Source organism: Triplophysa dalaica, chromosome 7 (genome assembly GCF_015846415.1).
Source record: "Triplophysa dalaica isolate WHDGS20190420 chromosome 7, ASM1584641v1, whole genome shotgun sequence".
NCBI classification, from domain to species: Eukaryota; Metazoa; Chordata; class Actinopteri; order Cypriniformes; family Nemacheilidae; genus Triplophysa; species Triplophysa dalaica.
Window position 1 is genome coordinate 22,598,981 of NC_079548.1, and position 23,285 is coordinate 22,622,265.

At 41.1% G+C, this 23,285-nt stretch overlaps 1 long non-coding RNA gene across 1 annotated transcript; it reads left to right on the forward strand.

Moving 5' to 3' along the window:
• Positions 1–20,772: 20,772 nt before the first annotated feature.
• Positions 20,773–21,649, forward strand: LOC130426353 (uncharacterized). Its single transcript, XR_008907173.1, has 2 exons — positions 20,773–21,284; positions 21,375–21,649. It is a non-coding gene; the product is annotated as an uncharacterized LOC130426353 (long non-coding RNA).
• Positions 21,650–23,285: the final 1,636 nt, after the last annotated feature.

The window sequence follows — 23,285 nt, forward strand, 5'->3', positions numbered from 1 at the left end:
ATTCAACCCCCCACAGTTGGTAATTTCCCTCTTTTTCAATCCAGTGTGTTTTAAAATGTCACGTGATTCTGATAATAACCAAAGACAATGAGGCGGTCTTGTGTTTGTCTCGTAAAACCGTGTGGATGTGACGTATTACATTAAAGTCTTCCTGATGAAGCCAGATTCCTCTTTGTGAAGGTCTTCGACCTGTATGTGTTCTCTGGTCCTCATCGTTTGTTTCGCAGCTGTATCGAGCTCTGTTTAATGGCTCACTGTCTGCAGGAGAAGCTTTATACCTTCTACATTTGAGTTGAGAGTCATAGTATATGGAAAGAATTAATCTCACAAGCTTTTATATCAGTGTGATGATTCTGCAAAATGAAATGCGGCAAGTTTCACGGTAGATGAATATGCTGTATAAAATCTTTTTCTGTGCAAGATCTTGCCTGCATTTTGATTTTATAAGAGTAATAATTTTAACGAGGGTATAGTTTCATACTGGCGTATACAATATATCTAAGTTTTATGGCTGCTATTAAAGTTCATAGCTATAAATGCTAACACAATGGATTATATGAGTGTAAGAAATTTTGTTCTCCAGAATTATTTGCATTTCTGCATGAATGGCTACAAATAAGTGATTGGATTTCCATATTGAGGAATTATATTATAATAAGGTTTCTGCTATTTGTGCCTTAGTGTAAATACTGTATACCAGTGGTACCCAAACTGGGGGGCCCAGTCGGATCCAGGGGGGGGCACAGATTTTGTGGCATTTTATAAAAAATAGAAATGTATCATAAATGCTATGCAATCAAACATCAGAAAAATAACACCACCAACCAAAAGAATTGATGTTCCATTGTAACTTAATAAGTTTTTGGATTAATCAAAATTCTACGTTTAAGATTATAAGTCTTTATTTGTAGGCGCCGAAAAACGATGCAATCTACACAAAGGGGACCTTACAACAAAAACGTTTGAGATCCACTGCTGTATACAGTATTAAAAAAAATGTATAATGTAAAACTAAATCTACTATCATAGTAGAGTCTAGAGATGCGCCTACTAGATTTCTCTGCCGGGATGATTCTAAAGATTGAATTTATACTTGAATTTTTTAATGATGATTTGCTTCTTTCTGAACGTTATTAATTCATATATTGACTAGTAATATTGAACATCAAAATGGTAAACAGATTACTGGCCAACATATCTCTATTAAAATCTATAGTTTATTTTGTCATTATAAATTATTTTCCTTTTCAGAGACAGTGAGAGTAAAAACATGTTTGATAGTGAGAGGAGAGGGGAGGGGTGTGTGTGGTCTGATTAAATAAACTTGAGGTGACCTGAACATACTGTAAGCTTCACCCTGCAAAATTTCTTCTTGTGTTTCTTTTAATGAACTTTTCTGCCAAAGTCAGACTCTGTAATGAGGTCTTACCCAATGACACAAAGCATATTGTCTTGACCTTTGTTCATCTTCACAGTTAGTCATCTCAGGACCGTGTGCATGCTGAGAAGAGTTTTGTAAAGCGCAGAGCTGGATGGTCTCTAGCACCGGGGATTTGTATTAGTCGTGTCTAATTAAACCTCTGAAATGAATTGGCTGTTAGTTCTGGTTCCTGCGAAGGTTAAAAGGACAATTAGAGTTTTGTTGGCTTGTTCTATTAAATTATTAAAATGTATTATTGGACATGATAAGAATGCTAAATAATTCAAGAGCACGTACATAATAGATCTGAGTATTCTCTGGAACAGGTGCATCTGCAGTAATTTGTGCTGATTTGTTATTTGTATGACAACTTTATGATTAGGCGGATAAATTAAAATGAACTCGTGCCCCCTTTTTATCAGCGGCAGTTCTGTACCCTGTATTTTCATCGTAAGGAAACACACAGCTTTGACATTTTGAAAACAACTCAAATGAGTTAAAAATCTCATGAGTTTGGAGAAATATGAGTTGAGGATGACAGAATTTTCATTTTAGAGCAAATGACGCTGTCACGGTTCTGCCTATCTTGTCTGGCTAATTCTTGGTCTTGAGGCAGAACCAAAACAGAATTCCCTGTTTCATGTGGGGAGAGAGATTTTGGACCTTTTGGGCTTCCATACTCTCCCCGAGTCTCGTCTGTGTTTCCCGCCATTTCGTGTCATTAGCTTCCCCTTAGTGTTTCATCTGTTTCACCTGTCCCCTATTAATTATCCTGTCATTGTCTCCCTTTAAGAGTCCTCTTGTTTCATTGTCTTGTGCGGTTCATTGCTTGTGCTTGTATTTGTGCTCTGTTCCTGTATACCGTGATCTTACCTTGTTCCTGTTTCCCGTGTCAAAGTGAGTGTTAGTTTAGTGTTCTGTTCCTAGTGCTTGTTTTCTTAGTTTTAGTTTAGTAATTCAGCGTCCTTGTTTTTTGTCTAAGTATATTTATCCCTGTATTGTTTTCCCCCATCGTGGGTTTTGTTTTGCTTGTTTGTTTAGTTTAGTGTTTATTGTTAATAAATATATTTGTCAAGTCTTCGTCCGCCTTGCCTCTGCCTGCACTTGGGTTCTCTGCCATGCCTATCGAGAAGATTCATGACAGAATGAACCGCCCCAACAGAACCCAGCAGGCAACCGCGGACGATTCCTTGCGGTCCCACCAGGCCCGACTCCTGTTGGGTTTTAAGCAGGGGGATCGCGGGATCAGGCAGTTCGCTCGGGAGTTCCTGGCTGCAGCTAGGGAGACTGAGTTCGGTGAGGCAGAGCTCAAGGTTATTTTTAACTGCTGCCTCACCGAGCCTCTCCGGCGGTCTGAGATGAGGATGTTGAGCTCCCTGTGGATGGGCGACATGATCAGGTATGTGGTCAACCGGGATGATCCCTGGCCATTAGTGCCAGACTGGGTGTCCGCCCCCGTGGCTACCGTCCCGGAGGACCGCGCCCTGGCCGCCCTTACCCTGGGGAGCTCGGCACCCTCATCCGCAGCACCTCCTGCGGCCACTCTACCGTCGGCCAGTCCCACTGGCCGGCGGAGGAGAAAGAAACTACCCAGTCCGGAGCTACCCAGTCCGGAGCTACCCAGTCCGGAGCTACCCAGTCCGGAGCTACCCAGTCCGGAGCTACCCAGTCCGGAGCTACCCAGTCCGGAGCTACCCAGTCCGGAGCTACCCAGTCCGGAGCTACCCAGTCCGGAGCTACCCAGTCCGGAGCTACCCAGTCCGGAGCTGCCCAGTCCGGAGCTGCCCAGTCCGGAGCTGCCCAGTCCGGTGCTGCCCAGTCCGGTGCTGCCCAGTCCGGAGCTACCCAGTCCGGAGCTACCCAGTCCGGAGCTACCCAGTCCGGAGCTACCCAGTCCGGAGCTACCCAGTCCGGTGCTACCCAGTCCGGTGCTACCCAGTCCGGTGCTACCCAGTCCGGCCGCCCAGCCGCCGTCAGAGAGCGCCGTCAGAGAGCGCCGTCAGAGAGCGCTGCCCAGCCGCCGTCAGAGAGCGCTGCCCAGCCGCCGTCAGAGAGCGCTGCCCAGCCGCCGTCAGAGAGCGCTGCCCAGCCGCCGTCAGAGAGCGCTGCCCAGCCGCCGTCAGAGAGCGCTGCCCAGCCGCCGTCAGAGAGCGCTGCCCAGCCGCCGTCAGAGAGCGCTGCCCAGCCGCCGTCAGAGAGCGCTGCCCAGCCGCCGTCAGAGAGCGCTGCCCAGCCGCCGTCAGAGAGCGCTGCCCAGCCGCCGTCAGAGAGCGCTGCCCAGCCGCCGTCAGAGAGCGCTGCCCAGCCGCCGTCAGAGAGCGCTGCCCAGCCGCCGTCAGAGAGCGCTGCCCAGCCGCCGTCAGAGAGCGCTGCCCAGCCGCCGTCAGAGAGCGCTGCCCAGCCGCCGTCAGAGAGCGCTGCCCAGCCGCCGTCAGAGAGCGCTGCCCAGCCGCCGTCAGAGAGCGCTGCCCAGCCGCCGTCAGAGAGCGCTGCCCAGCCGCCGTCAGAGAGCGCTGCCCAGCCGCCGTCAGAGAGCGCTGCCCAGCCGCCGTCAGAGAGCGCTGCCCAGCCGCCGTCAGAGAGCGCTGCCCAGCCGCCGTCAGAGAGCGCTGCCCAGCCGCCGTCAGAGAGCGCTGCCCAGCCGCCGTCAGAGAGCGCTGCCCAGCCGCCGTCAGAGAGCGCTGCCCAGCCGCCGTCAGAGAGCGCTGCCCAGCCGCCGTCAGAGAGCGCTGCCCAGCCGCCGTCAGAGAGCGCTGCCCAGCCGCCGTCAGAGAGCGCTGCCCAGCCGCCGTCAGAGAGCGCTGCCCAGCCGCCGTCAGAGAGCGCTGCCCAGCCGCCGTCAGAGAGCGCTGCCCAGCCGCCGTCAGAGAGCGCTGCCCAGCCGCCGTCAGAGAGCGCTGCCCAGCCGCCGTCAGAGAGCGCTGCCCAGCCGCCGTCAGAGAGCGCTGCCCAGCCGCCGTCAGAGAGCGCTGCCCAGCCGCCGTCAGAGAGCGCTGCCCAGCCGCCGTCAGAGAGCGCTGCCCAGCCGCCGTCAGAGAGCGCTGCCCAGCCGCCGTCAGAGAGCGCTGCCCAGCCGCCGTCAGAGAGCGCTGCCCAGCCGCCGTCAGAGAGCGCTGCCCAGCCGCCGTCAGAGAGCGCTGCCCAGCCGCCGTCAGAGAGCGCTGCCCAGCCGCCGTCAGAGAGCGCTGCCCAGCCGCCGTCAGAGAGCGCTGCCCAGCCGCCGTCAGAGAGCGCTGCCCAGCCGCCGTCAGAGAGCGCTGCCCAGCCGCCGTCAGAGAGCGCTGCCCAGCCGCCGTCAGAGAGCGCTGCCCAGCCGCCGTCAAGTCCGGCTGCCCAGCCGCCGTCCAACCCTGTCAGGCTGATCTTCAGACCCTGGTCCAGCCCGGCAGTCCTGCAGGGGACTAGGACGGTTCCCCCCAGGACTACCCCTGTCAAGCCTCCTGGGGCTCCGCGCCCTGGCGCGTCCCCAAGGGCTGGAACTTTCCCATCCAGCCCTCCCCCCCTTGGACTTCCCATGTCTTCTTGTTTGCCCCCACCCCCCCTCCCCTGTTTGTTATTTTTATTAAGTCACCCTAATCCCCTATTGATTCTTGCCTGTCTGCCACTGATTTTGTTTTCCATGTTTTGTTTAGTCTTGTCTATGTCTCAGTCTGTCTTGTCCTGTGAGTCTCCTTGAGGAGCGTCAGGATGTCGCTCCTTAAGGCGGGGGTTCTGTCACGGTTCTGCCTATCTTGTCTGGCTAATTCTTGGTCTTGAGGCAGAACCAAAACAGAATTCCCTGTTTCATGTGGGGAGAGAGATTTTGGACCTTTTGGGCTTCCATACTCTCCCCGAGTCTCGTCTGTGTTTCCCGCCATTTCGTGTCATTAGCTTCCCCTTAGTGTTTCATCTGTTTCACCTGTCCCCTATTAATTATCCTGTCATTGTCTCCCTTTAAGAGTCCTCTTGTTTCATTGTCTTGTGCGGTTCATTGCTTGTGCTTGTATTTGTGCTCTGTTCCTGTATACCGTGATCTTACCTTGTTCCTGTTTCCCGTGTCAAAGTGAGTGTTAGTTTAGTGTTCTGTTCCTAGTGCTTGTTTTCTTAGTTTTAGTTTAGTAATTCAGCGTCCTTGTTTTTTGTCTAAGTATATTTATCCCTGTATTGTTTTCCCCCATCGTGGGTTTTGTTTTGCTTGTTTGTTTAGTTTAGTGTTTATTGTTAATAAATATATTTGTCAAGTCTTCGTCTGCCTTGCCTCTGCCTGCACTTGGGTTCTCTGCCATGCCTATCGAGAAGATTCATGACAGACGCACAGAATGCTTGACAGATTAAATATTAATTAATGTAATGTCATTTTCGAAAGTAATTGAATTCGTTTAGAATCCACTTGGCATGAAAACGAAAAGAAAGTGAATTAGACCTCAGTTTATAAAAACATTCAGAAGAGCTCTCTATGGTGTGCTCAGACCTTGATCAAAAGTCAGTGATTTTTTTATGAACTCAAATTGTTTGATGAATTTTTCAACTGACAGATTGTCAACTTTTCATTTCATCTCTGTATACGTACTGTATCTCATCAACGGCATCTGTTCTATTTTTTCTATGCGAGAAACATCTGAAAGTCAGTCAAACTTGTGAATATATACCTGTTTTCACAGATACCAGACTACAATACCAGACACTTGCTTTCTTTTACCTATCATCTTTTTTGTAATTGCTGGATTGTGCTTTTTCACTCAAGAGTCTCAGTCAGCACACTTGTAATATATACAGTCTACAAAAAACACATCCATCCTCCACCCAAAAGAAAAAAAATGAATGTATAAAAACTGAATAGAAACAGGAGAAACAGTTATACAGATGCTAACAGTACTTGTAATTAGACAATTGATGCAGTAATACACATTTTTTTCTTAAAATAAACAAGTCTTACTTTAAAATGTAAATGCATTAACTACACATCGTAGTAAAAATGATTTTAAAAAGGGAAAACCAATACTTATATAGACATTTCATAAAATTGTTAACTAAAAATCTAATTTTATGAATATTTCATATTTTAGATCTTTCAACAGTCATTTAAAATGAAATAGTCATTCGCATTTGAAACCCTTTCCAAAAATATCCTCCTCATCCTACAAAACTAAACCATAGTAAAGAACAGCACAGTCTGTGTGGCTGAAATGACTGCAGTATAGAGGATAAAGGTTTATTTGAAGACATGAGGTTTCACATGAAATCGTGGACTATCGAGCTCAGGGCTGCAGATCTTCTCTGCCTTCAGCTTCTCACGCTTTCATTTATTTATGTCTCCATTCATTTTGCCCCTGCAGAGATCCAAGAACTCTGTTACCTGCAGTGCCAAGAAATAAACAACCTGCTTCTGACATCACAGAGAGACATATAAACACAACAATGAATACTGTAGGAACACCGAGACAACCCTCTCTTCAAACATACAGGGTTTATAAAGTTATAATAAAATATTTTCAATTTACTAAACAATCTATGATTTCAAAGAAAATTGAATCTTGGTTTGTTTTTCTAACAAATGCTCCAATTATTTGAACCCCCTTTAGATATTTTTTTCTTCTTCCCCGAATTCACAAAGCATTTGAGTTTTTTATAAGAGCACGTCACCGTTGGGTAGCAACATAATTGGATCTATTGAAATGTTCATGTTTCAGCAAAAATGCAGCAGCAACAGTCATGTTAGCAACTAAAATAGGCAGATTAATATTGTTATTGACCGTTTAACTGGGAATGGTTTTCAGAAAGGATGTGATGAGAAGAGCATCTTTTCTTTGTGTCTCTCAGTAGGGTTGCATGAGTTTCTATTCTCAGCAGGGTCCTCTGATGCTCAGAAGATGCTCCTGATGGCAGGGAGCCGCATCATCACTGCCAGATATCCTTCTGCTTTGAGATCATCAGCTCAGTAGCATACAGGACTGAACAAGAAATATCAAATGTACTGTATCTTAAAAAAACTAAAATCTTTCACTAAGACTGGTCGGTACCACAGGATAATATGACGATATGAGTAATCCGATATCACACAAAATACTTGTTTTGCCGGAAATCCAATAACATACAGGTCATGAAACATATTAAATATATGTGTGTAATATTGATGTAGCTCCAATACCAACAAAAGAAGATTGTGTTGTGATTTATTATATTTTGGTTGGGGAAAATAAAACCCATTTTGCTACATTTGATGACAATAACCATACTGAGGCTCACAAAGCCACATGGTCCTTTTTACGGTCCACTGTCTGCCCTCATTCATCAACGGACTACACATGTTCCCTTGCACCCGTCACGCTATGTTTTATTACACCTGTACCTGTTGCACATCTCTGGACACTTTATACATTCATCCACTTCTGTCGTCCATTGTCCGGAATTGTTGGTGTGTATAGTGTTAAAGTATATAATGGATTATCTTTGTCTCTTGAGTGTTTGTCTGAACAAACCATTACAGTCCTAAAGTCCTCACTTACAGTGGCTTAATTGTTTACACAAAATGTAAAATATAAAAAACTATAGGCAGAGTATGTGATCATTTTTGATTCTTTCTGTGAACTGCTAACTATATTACTCCCGCATTTCAAATACAAATATCGGGTATCGTTCACTCATAATTGCGTATATTTTAAGTATTTATATGCACATTTAAACCTCCCACGAAAACATTCCACCTAATTCACAACACGCGCGCACGCACATAAATTTGTTCTTAACCCCGTCTTAATGTTACGAATTTGGAGTATTCTAAGGGCGTTTTCAGATTGGGCTCGTTTGCTGTGGTCAAAACTTGAGTGCGATTGTTCCCGGCGCCCCAGGCAGCGTTTGTTTGGTTTCAGACTCAACTTGATTCTGTCATCTTACATCATCAAAAATGTGCACAGCGCATGACAGAAAACAGAACACGGATCAATATATTGTGTTTATTTTAATTTGCTTCTTTTAATGCGTGTTGCATCCAGATGGATTTCTGCTGCTTGCAAATAGACTTTTTTGAGGAAACACTGGATAACCATTGACCTGCCGCTCTGATTCCACTCACAACGCTGAAATACGGTGCAGACTGCACTATCGCTCGAATCCAAGGTAAACCATCAACATTATCATCTCTTACATGTGTTTTATTGGAAGATACACCATAATGGGCTTCAACGCATGCACTGGTCACTTTACTTCCTCATCAATTGAGCATCCGGGTCCGTGTTGCTATCATATTCATGCAAACTCCTCCACAGTTCGAGAGCAACCAAACTCAGACCACCTCCTTCAGGAAGTCTCAGGTTCGGAAGCCAGGTGTGCACCTGGGTTCGCTTGACAGATTACTGATTTTTCATGCCAACTGCACGTCGTTCCGAAGTAAACTTCAAGTGTGAAAGCCACGAGTTTAGCCATTTGAATTAAACACACCTACTGTTTCTATTTGCATTGATTTTCAGAAAATGAAAACAGGAGAAACAGGCTAACATAACATAAAAGATGCTCTGTATTTTTTAGACCTCAAATACTGTAAAGAAAACAAGTTCATATTCACTTTTAAGTAATACAACTTATTTAAACATGTATTCAGGAAAATTAACAAATATGTTTTTATGTGAAAAGCAGGATTTTTACCCAGTTTTCATGTGTCTTGTCATGCTGTCAGTCTTTCACATTGCTGTTGGATGACTTTGTCACTCCTTAGGTTTGATTTTGTTGAAATTCAACAGACAATGGGCTGGACACTGTCAAATCACAGTTCATGATATTCAACTTCATCTTCAGAAGCTCTGAATTCTGCTGTTGTGTAGAAACGCAGATGTGTGTGGAGGACAACTATGCCTCACAGTTTGCCGTCCCATTCCTACAGTTAAGTGCTTCATGTCTTGCTCTGATAGTAACAGCTGTAACCAACTTGAAAATAAAATCAAGCATTGGACATGGACAGGCTAGATAATGGACATGATGCTAGCAGACGTTCCTGTTGAAGAATTACAAGACCGATTGCACTTCACAATGGACAGCGATTAAATAAAATGCCGTTTAGGAAATCAATGCAGAGGCCTTTTAGCAAGTGCTTACGATTCCTGTTCCTGTTTTAAAGCTGCTGTTATTTTAGTGACAGCAGTGTATTAATACATGAAGAAATGTATTGATTTGAAATAACAATAGTGATGAAATGATTCAGAAGAGAGAGTGTATTATGTTCTGAACATCATTATGCTTATATTACTTCAAGGTATAGTGCAGGATGTTGTATATGCATGATGATTTAGTCCAATGAAAAACTCCAAGCTCTGAATTTCAAGTGAAACAGGAAGCCGCTGCATGATATATCAAGTAGCCCCACCCCTTTTAAAATAACTACTGTAAGAGAACAAAGCCGGGAAAATTTGATGAGAACTGAAGTGCAGAACGATGTCATTGAAATACTAAATTGTGAGTAACGTTTTGAATGCTTCTACCGCAAAAAAAGGTTGTGGATTTGATTCCCAGGGATTTGATTCAAAGTAGATTTTATTGTGGGTTTAATTCAAAGTAGCTTTGCATAAAAGTGTTAGCTAAATGTATAAATGTCAATATTATAATAGCCAAAAGTGTATACTCCAGACAAGCAGATGTCTCTAGACAAAACGTATCTTTAACTAAAACATGTGTTGCACAAACGTCATTTGGATGTTTGCACTAAACAGATGTTTGTGATATTCAACAGAGTGTGACTGTCAGGGATGAGCTTCCGAATATATGTTGAAGCTTACACGAGGATATGAATTGTCAGAGAGACTGACACAAAACAAGAAGAGATGACTGACTAACAGGAATGCTAATAAGCAGGATCAAAGTAGCATTAAAGCGACTGGGATGATGGGAGATCTTCACATTAGTTCAGGGACTCCACTGCACAGATGGCTTCTGCATGATTGTCTTTCATACACACAAACATCACACGGAGCTTCAGATCACCCAGACAACACAAAGTATTCATAATTAAAGAGATACTTCACTCAAATAATTGAGTTCATTTAATTACTATATCATTCCACAGTTGTTTAAAAAAAAATTCGGAGGAACACAGGAGAAGTTATTTTGCCGGATGTGAAACAACACAAACTCACAGCAATTCATATCTATTTTACGCTTGAAATTAATTTGTATGATCTCATTGGTACGTTTTAGTGTTATTTGATTTCACGGTATTGACGTAAGGTTCAGGGGCGGGGTTAGGGGAGGGGCTTCAGTATTGCTTTTTTCAAAATAATCGTACGCTTTTGCATGATTTATACTGCACAAAATCATCGATACACAACAATTGTATTATAAAAGTAGTCCATGCAACCACCTTAAACTAAAGTTAGATTTGTTGAAAGATATTTCTTTAATGCTGACATCTGCAACTTATTGGTTCAAACAAACAAAGCAAAACTTTATTGAGACAGTACATAGACATCATTCCCGATATCTTACCCAGATTCACTGCTAATAAACTCATAATACAAATAATAATTTGAGACCTGGGTATGATTTCATAATTCATAATACGTTATGGACGTCATTTGACTTCAACCTGCGTGAATATAAATTTGATAATAAAAGGCTACAGCAGATAAAACTAATAGATCAGAGCTTTAAGTAACTTAACATTACCGTAACAACTACCGTATTGTTTTAAGCATTTTTAAACCTAAAGCTTTCTACCATGTAAAATAGACCCGCATGCACAATCTCAACTTACATGATCTCCTTTCGTGTTCAAAAGTAGAGAGTCAAACAAATGTGGAATGACATGAAGGTGAATAATTGATCACAGAATGCATTTCAGGTTCCTCCTTTAAGAAACATACATTATACTTTTTTTTCCAAAGCTACCCACATTTACATAGTTGGACCAGCATCTTATAACCTGATAATAACTAATTCTGGAATTTGAAGATAATTTTAATTCATATTATTAGTTTAAACTAATAACTAATGCATCTGTAGGTTATTACTGGGGTGTTTTTTACTACTTAAAGCTAAATGAATCCCAGTTCGTTCTTAATCTCAAAAAATGGCTTAGGTCACTTGTTCAATGTGTATCTCTGAGACAGCCAATGTTTAATCCTTAGGGGGTCGTTGAAATGTCAAGTATGAGCTATACTGATGTGATGCCATAGCAAACAGCTCTAATGAGACTGAATCATTAAAAGCTACATTGATGTATTACAGAAAGGACAAATCAGCCTCATTCACTTTCTGTGTGAAATATAGAGTTTTCTTTTACAGCTGGCAAATGAAAAATGGCCTCTAATTGATGCTTCAATAATTACAATGCATTATGCATGTGGCTGTTGCGGTGTGAGCGGAGAGAAACAAATATTCTCCATTATTTATGAGATAGATCTCAGGATTATACTGTAAATCTCTCTTGAAGACTGAAGAGCACATCTACAAGAGTTTGAAGAATCTCTGAGGACATTCAGATGCTCACGAAGATTTTTACTGAAGCTAAAAATTTATTTAACGGAAATTATTTTTCATTTTATTTAACATTATTTAAAGGATATATTAATGTTTTTTAAACATTTCAACTTTGAAGGTCAGTCAAGTGCCAGTTGGGAACACTCACAAAAAAGTTTGTTGAACAAACTTAATTAGATTAAGAAAAACTTTTCCATGAAATTGAATTACATTTCTCCAACAAAATCAAATTAGTTTGAAACGATTCTTTAAAGTCTTGTTGTATGAACAATTTTTTAGTAGTCTTGATTAAATAAATTTGTATCATATACATATTTTACATGAGACCAATACTAAAAAACACTTTTATCGATTAGATTATTTAATGAAAGGGCAAAAGATTTTTTTTTTATATTTTACATTTTTAACATTGTAACTCTCAAAATAACTCTCAAAATGCAGTTATACGCAAAGTATTCTGGGAAATATAAGTCCTCTGCCCAATTGTAACTATTTTATGTTAACACAACACAACTCCAACATGAATGGATTCAGTTAAATGACTGAACATAAAAAATCATGTTGTGACCACATTTTTCAAAGTTGTATTGATTTAATTCAAGCAAGTTAAGAAAAAGCAGCTGTAGTGGAGTAGGTGGGGCGAGACCGTGAGTCCAGGCCGGTGAGTGTTAATGAGCGTCAGCTGTGTGCGCACCAGTCTCGTATCACGGAGGAGATCGGGAGCATAAGAGGACTTGCGACCAGTCGGTCGATGAGAGAGGACCAGGCCTGGGTTTATGTTGTGGTTTGTTATTCGCCGGCAGTCGTCCGTGAGGGGCTGCCGACTGTCTTTTACTATTTTGTGATTGATATTAAATGTTTAAATGTTTGCCGGTTCCCGTCAACTTCCTTCCATTTATATTGAACCTTGTTACAGCAGCCAAATCATTTTTTTTAGTGAAGAAGGACAGTCAGATGCAAATATTAAGTGATCAAATTAAGTGATTTACAAATTGTATAAACATCTATTTTTTCATATTATTTGCATTGCTTTATTTCTGTACTGTTAAGTGTAACACAAGATAGGAATATCATTGAATGGCAAGTTTTGCAACGAAACAAAAATACGGTACGTTCATGTATTTTGCCGATATGTCTATCCTTCAATGGCTGAAGAAAACCAAGAACTCTTCTTTTGAAGTTGACCGTGCTGTGAGAGAATGGTCTGGAGAAGTCAACAAGAAGTCTGAGAGTGTTAAGAAGTGCATACGACATCAATGAAGCATTAAGTAGAGCCATTAGTAACATCACAGAAGTAGTTGAGAAGACCTCAACATGGCCTGTTGTAAAGAAACATCTGATGCAAGAAACAGCATGCAGAACCGTGTCTGTTCAACTATGGTGTTAAATGTCTGAAGACAAAGAGAAACATCACTAAAATCTCACAAAATATTTTTCAAAACTTGCGGTATCGTTATTCACACATATTTTCATGTGTAAGTGAACTATTTCTTTAAATGTGGAAAAAAAATACAAGTAGTAGATTAAGTCCCTCTAAACCTTTGAACGTGTAATTATTTTTCTGTGAATTACACTTCGGCGTTTTGTATGAGACAGTTGTCATTTCAAATGCAATTCAAGACCAGAAATGGAATCTTAAAGGGATTCTCAGTTCTGAATGGCACATAACCCCTTGACACACACCTACACGCACAGCAGGTAACTGAGGAGTGCACCTACTCTCTCCTGAAGATCATTTTTCAGTCGGGAGAGTTTCACTGGGATTGTCCTCCAGGGATACGGGAACTGCCAAATCCAAAGCTGATGGTGTTTCTGAGCAGATGATTCTGGGGGGAAAGGGGTCAGACAACACAGATCTCTTGCTAAACTCACTTCTGCTGTCTCATTACAAATTCTGGAATGGTTTTACACACCTACATTTCTCATCTGTAGAGACCACGAGAAGATAGAAATAAATGCAAATACAACCACAGGCAGGTTTGAGCTCTGTTAAAACTCTCTTTCTTTTTAGGAAAAGTATATCAGGCATTGGAGCGATCTGAAATGTGGTGGACAAACGTCATATATCTCTCTAAATACACATTATAAATCGTTACGATTAATGCTACGATTACTGTACATCTAATTTAAAAGCTGAAAAATATCAATCACTCTAGTATTCATGTTATACAAGTTTACACTTCACATGATATGACAACTTTGAATATGAATAGTGTGATACTGGACATTGAAGGTGTGGGAACCATTGCTGGTTTAAATGGCCAAGGACCGCCCAAGAAGCCATGTGATTGACAGTTAAAACAACCAAGTTTTGTGCCACCTCTTATGTAGAGATGTGGAAGTGTAACAGTAATAGAACGGTGTACATCCACGAATGTATTTACAACAACAATGTTTATGAGTTTATGCCGTGAACCTTGCATACTTTTAAGAATTTATGGTTTGGTCGATCATGATGAATTCTTATTGTTACCGATGTAAACACAACAGCTTATTTCTTTGGTCAGACCATTAAAGATCACGACACGCACGTCTTGCATGAAATCCTGAAGAATTCAACCAATCAAATGACGACTTTGAATCTGCTGAAGTGCTTCTAGTTAAATGTGTTATGAAGCAGACATTCAGCCAACGGTTTCACAGTTGAAGATGTCTCAAAGTATGTCTTGTATTTGCTGTATGTTGATTTCACGGCTCTATCCACCTGTAAGCAGTGAGTGAAGCTGAAATTCAACCCATTTATTTAAACGGGGTGTCCACAAACATACTCGGGGGTGGTTGCATTAAAGATGAAAAGAAGAGAGAAAGCAAAAGTTTCATTTCATTACATGTGTTTGTTGTCCACACGTTTCATTTCCTGTTATCGTCTTCAGCTCAAGATCATGCAGCTCAGTGGAGTGAAGTGAGTCATGACTGGGGGATATCTGATCTTCTCATCTGCTGGATGCATTACAGATAAGAACACACACACGAGCGCACGACCGCAGAAAGAAATTGTAGTCCACACCTCGCAGCAGGATGACTATTCAAGTGTGTTTCTCTTCATTTATTATCTTGCTCACCTTCTGTCGGACTAAGACACACACAGATTGTAGAAAGTCTTGTTTCAGCAGTCTGTCGCAGGAGGTCAGAATGCAGATCAGACGGCACAACACCCTTGATTATATCCACAAAAACAGCACAGTGCTTCTAGATATGAGCAGAATATAAAAGCAAAGACATTTTCAAGGAAATGTCTGGAATAAAAGGACAACTTTATGTAAATTTCCAGTTTCAACTTTTATTGTTCAGATGTTGCTCTTTCATACCTCAGGAGATTTGATGGAGGTCTCCATTTTGGATGGTCATCCTTAATTTGCATACGAAACAAACTAACAAACAAAAATCAGAAGCAAATGACATAATTGTTCAAATTTATATCGAGTATGGAGTTGTAAAATGAATGTAGATTGTAGAGGTAAAACAATCTTGATTTGGGTCATTTTTAGGAGAAATAATTTACCTTGGGATATTGGGATCTTCAATAATATTGACTTTTGATTGCAGCCTTGCCTCAGTTTGAGACTTTTTTGAGATCTCTTAAAACACTCTATTGGAGACATGTGTGAGATTACAAGTTTACATTTGCTCTGCAATTCATCTAATGGATGTCTTAGACAATTTGAGATATTCTGATTTTCATTCTTATGCTGTCCGAGAAATTCAACTTCAGTTATCCCTCAGATTTTTTGCATTGAACTGGAAGTTGATTTGTAAAGATTGGTTGGTTTTTAGGTGATAAACTCTTAAAAAAAGGTGCTTCAAAAGGTTCTTTAGTGCTTTTTCAGCCCGCGACCCCCAAAATAACAGTGCCAGTCACTCGAGACCCCCGCTATCATCAATGGTGGTTAACTTATACAAACGTTGTGCACGAATGCGCACATGCACCTATTCTACCCAAACGCATATTATGACAACACAAAAGAGCACAGTCTAACATAATATTATTTTATAGTTATTTACTCATGTTATACATGAACTATGAACTATTACACGGATGGACGAATTTCATCAAACTGATTCGAGTGCTAATTGATGTGCCTCTTTTCTTAGGATCAGTGTTGGTTAAGTTACTCTGAAAAAGTAATGAATTACTAGTTACTAATTACATATTCAATAGTGTAATTAGATTATTGTACAAATAACTCTCTCCAAAAAATATTTAATTACTTATTAGTAATGACTTTCTATATCCTACATCAACCTTGATTAGTTAAGTTATTCAAAGATGGACATGAAATGGCTCTTTTAATTAATTCAAATAAATAATATTATACTGCATACAGAACTATTCACTGACTAAAGAATTACAAATGTGAGAATTATACATTTTCAGCACAGATTTTTAAGTTAGACTTTAGAATTTTGATGTCAATTCCACTATTGCACACACATACAGTTGAAAGAAAAAGTATGTGAACCCTTTGGGCTTACTTGGATTTCTTCATAAATTGGTCATAAAATGTGTTCTGATCTTCATCTAAGTCACAACAATAGAGAAACACAGTCTGCTTAAACTAATACCGCACAAACATTATACGTTTTCATGTTTTTATTGAACACAACATGTAAACATTCATAGTGCAGGGTGGAAAAAGTATGTGAACCTTTGGGTTTAATAACTGGTTGACACTCCTTTGGCAGCAATAACCTCAACTAAACGTTTCCTATAGTTGCAGATCAGACCTGCACAACGGTCAGGAGAAATTTTGGACCATTCCTCTTTACAAAAGTGTTTCAGTTCAGCAATATTCTTGGGATGTCTGGTGTGAATCGCTCTCTTGAGGTCATGCCACAGCATCTCAATCGGGTTGAGGTCAGGACTCTGACTGGGCCACTCCAGAAGGCGTATTTTCTTCTGTTGAAGCCATTCTGTTGTTGATTTACTTCTATGCTTTGGGTCGTTGTCCTGTTGCATCGTCCATCCTCTGTTAAGCTTCAGTTGGCGGACAGATGGTCTTAAGTTTTCCTGCAAAATGTCTTGATAAACTTTGGAATTCATTTTTCCATTGATGACAGTAATCCGTCCAGGGGCTGAGGCAGCAAAGCAGCCCCAAACCATGATGCCCCCTCCACCATATTTCACAGTTGTGATGAGGTTTTGATGTTGGTGTGCTGTGCCTTTTGTTCTCCTCACATAGCGTTGTGTGTTCTTTCCAAACAACTCAATTTTGGTTTCATCTGTCCACAGAATGTTTTGCCAGTAGTGCTGTGGAACATCCAGGTGCTCTTTTGCAAACTTCAAACGTGCTGCAATGTTTTTTTGGACAGTAGTGGCTTCCTCCGTGGTGTCTTCCCATGAAGTCCATTCTTGTTTAATGTTTTCCTTATTGTAGATTTGTCAACAAAAATGTTAGCATGTGCCAGAGATTTCTGTAAGTGTTTAGCTGACACTCTAGGATTCTTCTTCACCTCATTGAGCATTCTGCGCTGTGCTCTTGCAGTCATCTTTACAGGACGACCAGGCCTAGGGAGTGTAGCAACAGTGCTGAAGTTTCTCCATTTGTAGACAATCTGTCTTACAGTGGACACATGGACATCAAGGCTTTTAGATATACTTTTGTAGCCCTTTCCAGCTTTATGTAAGTCAACAATTCTTGATCGTAGGTCTTCTGAGAGCTCTTTTGTGCGAGGCATGGTTCACATCAGACAACGCTTCTTCAGAACAGCAAACTCAAAACTGGTGTGTGTTTTTTATTGGACAGGCCAGCTTTAATCAACACATCCAATCTCATCACATTGATTGGACCCCAGGTTGGCTGACTCCTGGCTCCAATTAGCTCTTGGAGAAGTCATTAGCCTAGGGTTTCACATACTTTTTCCACCCTTCACTATGAATGTTTACATGTTGTGTTCAATAAAAACATGAAAACGTATAATGTTTGTGCGGTATTAGTTTAAGCAGACTGTGTTTCTCTATTGTTGTGACTAAGATGAAGATCAGAACAAATTTTATGACCAATTTATCAAGAAATCCAAGTAAGCCCAAAGGGTTCACATACTGTTTCTTTCAACTGTATGTTACAGAAAGTATTTAGTTTAATTACATCAGAAGTAACTGTAATTAAATTACAGGAAAAATAAGAGTAATCCTTTACGGTACTTGTTCAAGGGAAAAGTAATTCAATTACAGTAACTAATTACTTATTACCTAGTTACATTCAACACTGCTGAGGACGATGGTCCCTCTGACTGCTGCGCTTCTTCACCCTCCTCCGCTGGACTGGCTCTTTTGTCGATATTAATCAACGTTTTGTTTCGACAAATAAGAATATCCTTTATTTAAAGCATGAAAAATAATCTGCGTGCCCATAGAATTGTTTAAGGTGGTGCTGTAAATGGACTTGCTGCGCATTACCTAATGTTGTTGATGTGACTTTATCACCTCAAGGGTCACGAATCACGATCGAAGGGGAGGAAATTCCTAAAGCCGATCTCTTTTTTTGCCTGGTAAATTTTGCACATAATTTAATTTTTATATATTTTGATACACTTATTGATTACATATCCTATTTCTAATAATGCAAGAAAAAAATGATTTCTGGAAATCATCTTGCGACCCCGCCCTCGTGACCCCCACTTTGGGAACCCCTGACAAAAACCTTATGGTTCTATGAAGAACATTTCTGTTTCACAAAAGGTGATTCACTTTCTGGTGATCAGATTATATTCAGATTATAAAAAAGTAAGAAAGAGAGTTTTTTTTTAAAGAACCTTTGACTGAATGGCTCTTAGTGGAACCAGAAATGGTTCTTTTATGGCCTCGCTGTGAAGAACCTTTTAAGCACCTTTATCTTTAAGAGTTTAGCAGTTTGTGGTTGATTCTGGAGATATATCCATGTTCTTTACTACTTTATAGATGGATGACAGGGACCTACAGTATATGAAGGTTTTGTCATTTTATCCTGTTTATCAAAACCCAAAGTTATGTAAATAACTGTTGACCTCAATGATGTGACCTTTCATCTGGCTTTTCACCATTTCCACATTTACCTCCATTAATTTTCTATTAACTTTATGACTTTGCAGTCCAGCGATAATATTTACTGCTGGAATCGAGTCTCTTGGAAAGTAAGTAAACCGTTTTTGATGAAGGGGATGTTTCAATTTTGCACATGAAATCAATATTCAATTGACTCTTTTTTTCTCATCTTGTCCTGAAATACTGCATTTCAAGACACTGATTCATCCAGTTTACAAAATAACACTAGTCGCCTCCCGCTGTTCCATAATGCACCTGCTGTGCACACCTGTAGAGTAAAACAAGCAGCACGGCTCATTTGTAAGTTATACATTCAGGAGGAATTGTTTGTGTTAGTATTAATGTGTCTGGAGCCCGGCGACAGGAATGCGTTTCCCATCTCTGTGGTCCAATATCGACTGAGAGCCATCTAGAGTGACCTGTGTTCAGATGACCTTGTGCTGAATGTGTTCAAAGAGCAGGAGAGTAAAGCTGATAAGAGACCAATTTCCCATCTGCTGCTCGCTCTATCAGTCATGTGTCGTCGAGTGTGTCTGAGAATGTGTGTGGGTCCATTGTCAAAGCTTTCCCACTCACCATCTTTATCGCTAACAAATAAGCTGAACAGGGTCGACGATGCGAGTGACCTTAAACCGGTTTTCTCATAAGAGAAGTTCAAAGCTTGTTGTTTGTGTGCTGGTATTTGAACATTCTCTTTGGATATACAATGTGGATTCCTTAAAAACTTCTTTTCATTTTGTTTCTGTATATTCAGAAAAAGTGTGAAACCAGTTTTGACATCAGTGACATCATTGGCTCTAATGGGACTCCATTGTGAGGCAGAAAGTTTGAATATGTGAAAGTGTGAATGAGATTTAAACGCTTCTCAAAATGGCAGAATAAATGACTGGTGGGACCATTTTAATCCTACTCGCTGTAATCCAGTTTGACATGCCCTCAAAACGGAATTTACGCATTCATGTAAGTCAAACACACATCACAGCTTTGTCTTGTGCGTAGGTGTCTAGTTTGAGCTGCTTTGCAACAACGTGAGTTTTACTTTTCTCTTGTTTTACTTTAAATGCTTCTGTTTAATAGTTTTAATAGTGGAATAATAGTAGACAATTAATTCAGCTGAACAAACTCTGCTTTCTTTAAATTCATTATGGAACTGATAAATTGGGCTGCTTAATTGCTTGCACCTTTATTTATCACTGACATGTGACACTTTGCGGTCTCACATTCTGCTTCCCAAAGATACCAGACTGGCCTTTCATTTTGACTTTCTTTTGTCCATTGTTTTAGAGGTAGGTGTAATTTGCTACTGTTTTTAACAAACCTGTTTCTAATTTATGCTAGGGATGATGATTGACAAGCAACAGACCAATAGCTGCATGCAGGCCTTGTAATTGGACAGTTGACCAGTTGTGGAGTGCAAGGTCAAAAAAGGTCAAAGCAACGCAACATGTACACAGAATTATTGCTTAATGTAGAAGAAAATTTTGAAAAACTTGAGGAGTTTCAAAGAAGTCATCTGATGCAGGGCTATGCGACATTGTTAATTCCAATCTCATGGAAGATTATCTTTGGTTGTTCTGTTACGGTATGGGAATCCAGTGCGGATCCAGTTTCAGTCATTTAATAAAAAATAATCAAAGGACCAAAACAACATAAGAACAGGAAAACAAGAAACCAGGAACACTGAAAACATGAAACACCAACATAACCAGTACATCAACTCACAGAGGACAACTGAAACACTGCGGTCTAAATATACAAAACCAATGAGGGATATAACAAGGAAAAAAGACACACCCGGGAAACCAATCAAGGGGAACCAATGAACAAAAGTACACAGGAAAGTAAGGAACAAAATACAAACGTTAAGTTCACCTAACAAGATGTAACCGGGTGGTAAATAGCCTTGAAGTTTCCTTGCATGACCTGTAATTTACAAGAGTTGGCGACAGGGGGCAGTGTCTAGGTGCGTGTAGTGAAATGCGCATGCGTCACACGAGCGTGTGAGACGTGCTAAGTGCAGTGAGAGAGGATACGCACTCGTACGGGAATTTGAAAGCATTTTAGAGCATCCCGTGGTAAATAAAGTGTTTATTTTGCAATATACCTAACATTAAACATTTCTGAATGTGTACTGTGTAGTTCATTTGTTAAAAACGTATAATGTAAGGTGGGTTATGTCGTGGTAAATGTCCGTGTATATATGACGTCATACCATGTGCTGTAAATCTGTTCCGTTTGTGTTTAGCAACAATATACATTTCAGTTTACGAATATTTTATTGAATATATTTATCATTTGTTTGTTTAAAAGACAGAGTATACAAGGATATATGTAGGCTGAATTTCAACCGTGCAACGTCACTGCCTTTATGTGGTGATTGATTGAGGAGGTCATCATTATGTGAGTGTTTTGCTTTGTTTACATCATAATGTGTCTAAGTTGTACATGGGTATAAAATAATGTACTTATTTTGTTGTTTTCTTTGTACAGTATCCCCACTGCCGTATTTTTGACGTTTTCTTTTTGACATTTAAAAATGTAATATCGTACAGCTGGGCTTGTCGTATTTTTGTGTTTCTTAAACTTGTATAAGACAGGTTGTGCTTTTCTTTCATTGGTAAAACCCCGTTTTTGTGGGTCAAGAAACTATGTTTTTTTGTATTGTTTTATCTGTCCAGAGCTGTGTGTTCTAAATACACGTTTCTGAAAGATCCTTTCATTTACAACGTATAATTGAATAAACCACAAAAGCAAATTGAACTTGTTATATGTGTTCCGAGTGGTAAATCTAAATCCCTGGTCACATATTTTGGTACCAGGAGTGGGGTGGTTTATTCAGTCTGATTCGTTTTCGACAAGCGCTAGGGGTTAAACAAAATACGGCAGTGGTGAATAGTTTTGCAGAGACGGACTACGTTCAGAACGCAGGAAATCGTAGTTGCAGACAAGGCGGTCAGCGTGGGACTGATCCCGTGGTCAGTGTGTCGGACGTGACAGAAGAGACTACAAAGAGGACTGTTTCTATTGGAGCCACTTTGGCTGGTGACGTGTAGCTCCGAGGATTCCACTGTTAAATCCTAGGACTAAAGGCTTTACAACAACGTGTCTGAGGTACTGAAGTGGATCGAGAGAGTTAGATGGACTTTCTCCCATGGACATTGATCCCGAACTGAGTTAGTGTTCAGTGATTGTAATTTGATCTATTTGTGTAAAGATGTCAGATCATGATGAAGAATCTGTGAGGGGGGGGGATGTCCCTCTTGGAGCTGTGGGAAACGAAGTTATGGAGCAAATGAGGGAACAAATTCAAGAGTTAAGCGATTGGCGTGATCAGACCTTGGTCAACAGGGCTGTCAGTGACGGCAACCCAACTCGTTCCTACATTTATGTTCCTCGTGAACGCCAAGTGCAACCCTTTAGCGGAGAGTATAATAAAGATGGGCGGTCAGTAGATGAATTTATTGACGAGGTGGAAAGGGTTCTACGGGCCAGGGAACAGACGCAGGAGGAACAGCTAGACTTTATCATTTCACTGTTAAGGGGACCTGCATTGGAAGAGGTGCGTTTATGTCTGGGAAACCAGTCCAGGCGGGCCAGTGATTTGTTGAAACCTTGAGTTTCTCATGGTTAAATGTAGACCGTTTTATCTGCCACGGGAATTCACTTCAACCATTATAACGGCAGCTTATATTCCACCGGATGCTGATGCCAAGCTTGCTATGAAAGAACTTCATGCAGCCATCAGTAAACAACAGACTGCTCACCCGGAGGCTGCGTTTATTGTTGCGGGAGATTTTAATCACTCAAACTTAAAGACAGTGCTCCCTAAATTTCACCAGCATGTTTCCTGCCACACAAGAGGAAACAAAACTTTAGACCATGTCTATACAAACATGGCTGAAGCTTACACCGCAACCCCCCTCCCCCACCTAGGTCAATCTGATCACCTCTCTTTGTTGCTCACCCCCAAGTATTCACCTCTCATTAATCGTGTGAAGCCATCAATGAAGACCATCAAGGTGTGGCCTGCGGGGGCAGACTTCACACTCCAGGAAAGGTTTCTACACACAGACTGGAGTATGTTTGCTTCTCAGGCCACCAGTGGCTCTCACACGGACATTGACAGCTACACCTCCTCTGTATTGGACTACATCAATACCACCATTGATAGTGTCACAACTCAAAAGCAGATCACCATATACCCTAATCAGAAGCCATGGATGAACAAGGAAGTGCGCCTCCTGTTGAAAGCACGCAACACCGCCTTCAGATCAGGTGATGCACAGGCCTATAGTACTTCCAGGGCAAATCTGAAGAGGGGCATCAAAAAGGCCAAGCACTGCTACAAGTTGAAGCTAGAGGAGCATTTTACCAATTCTGACCCTCGACGCATGTGGCAGG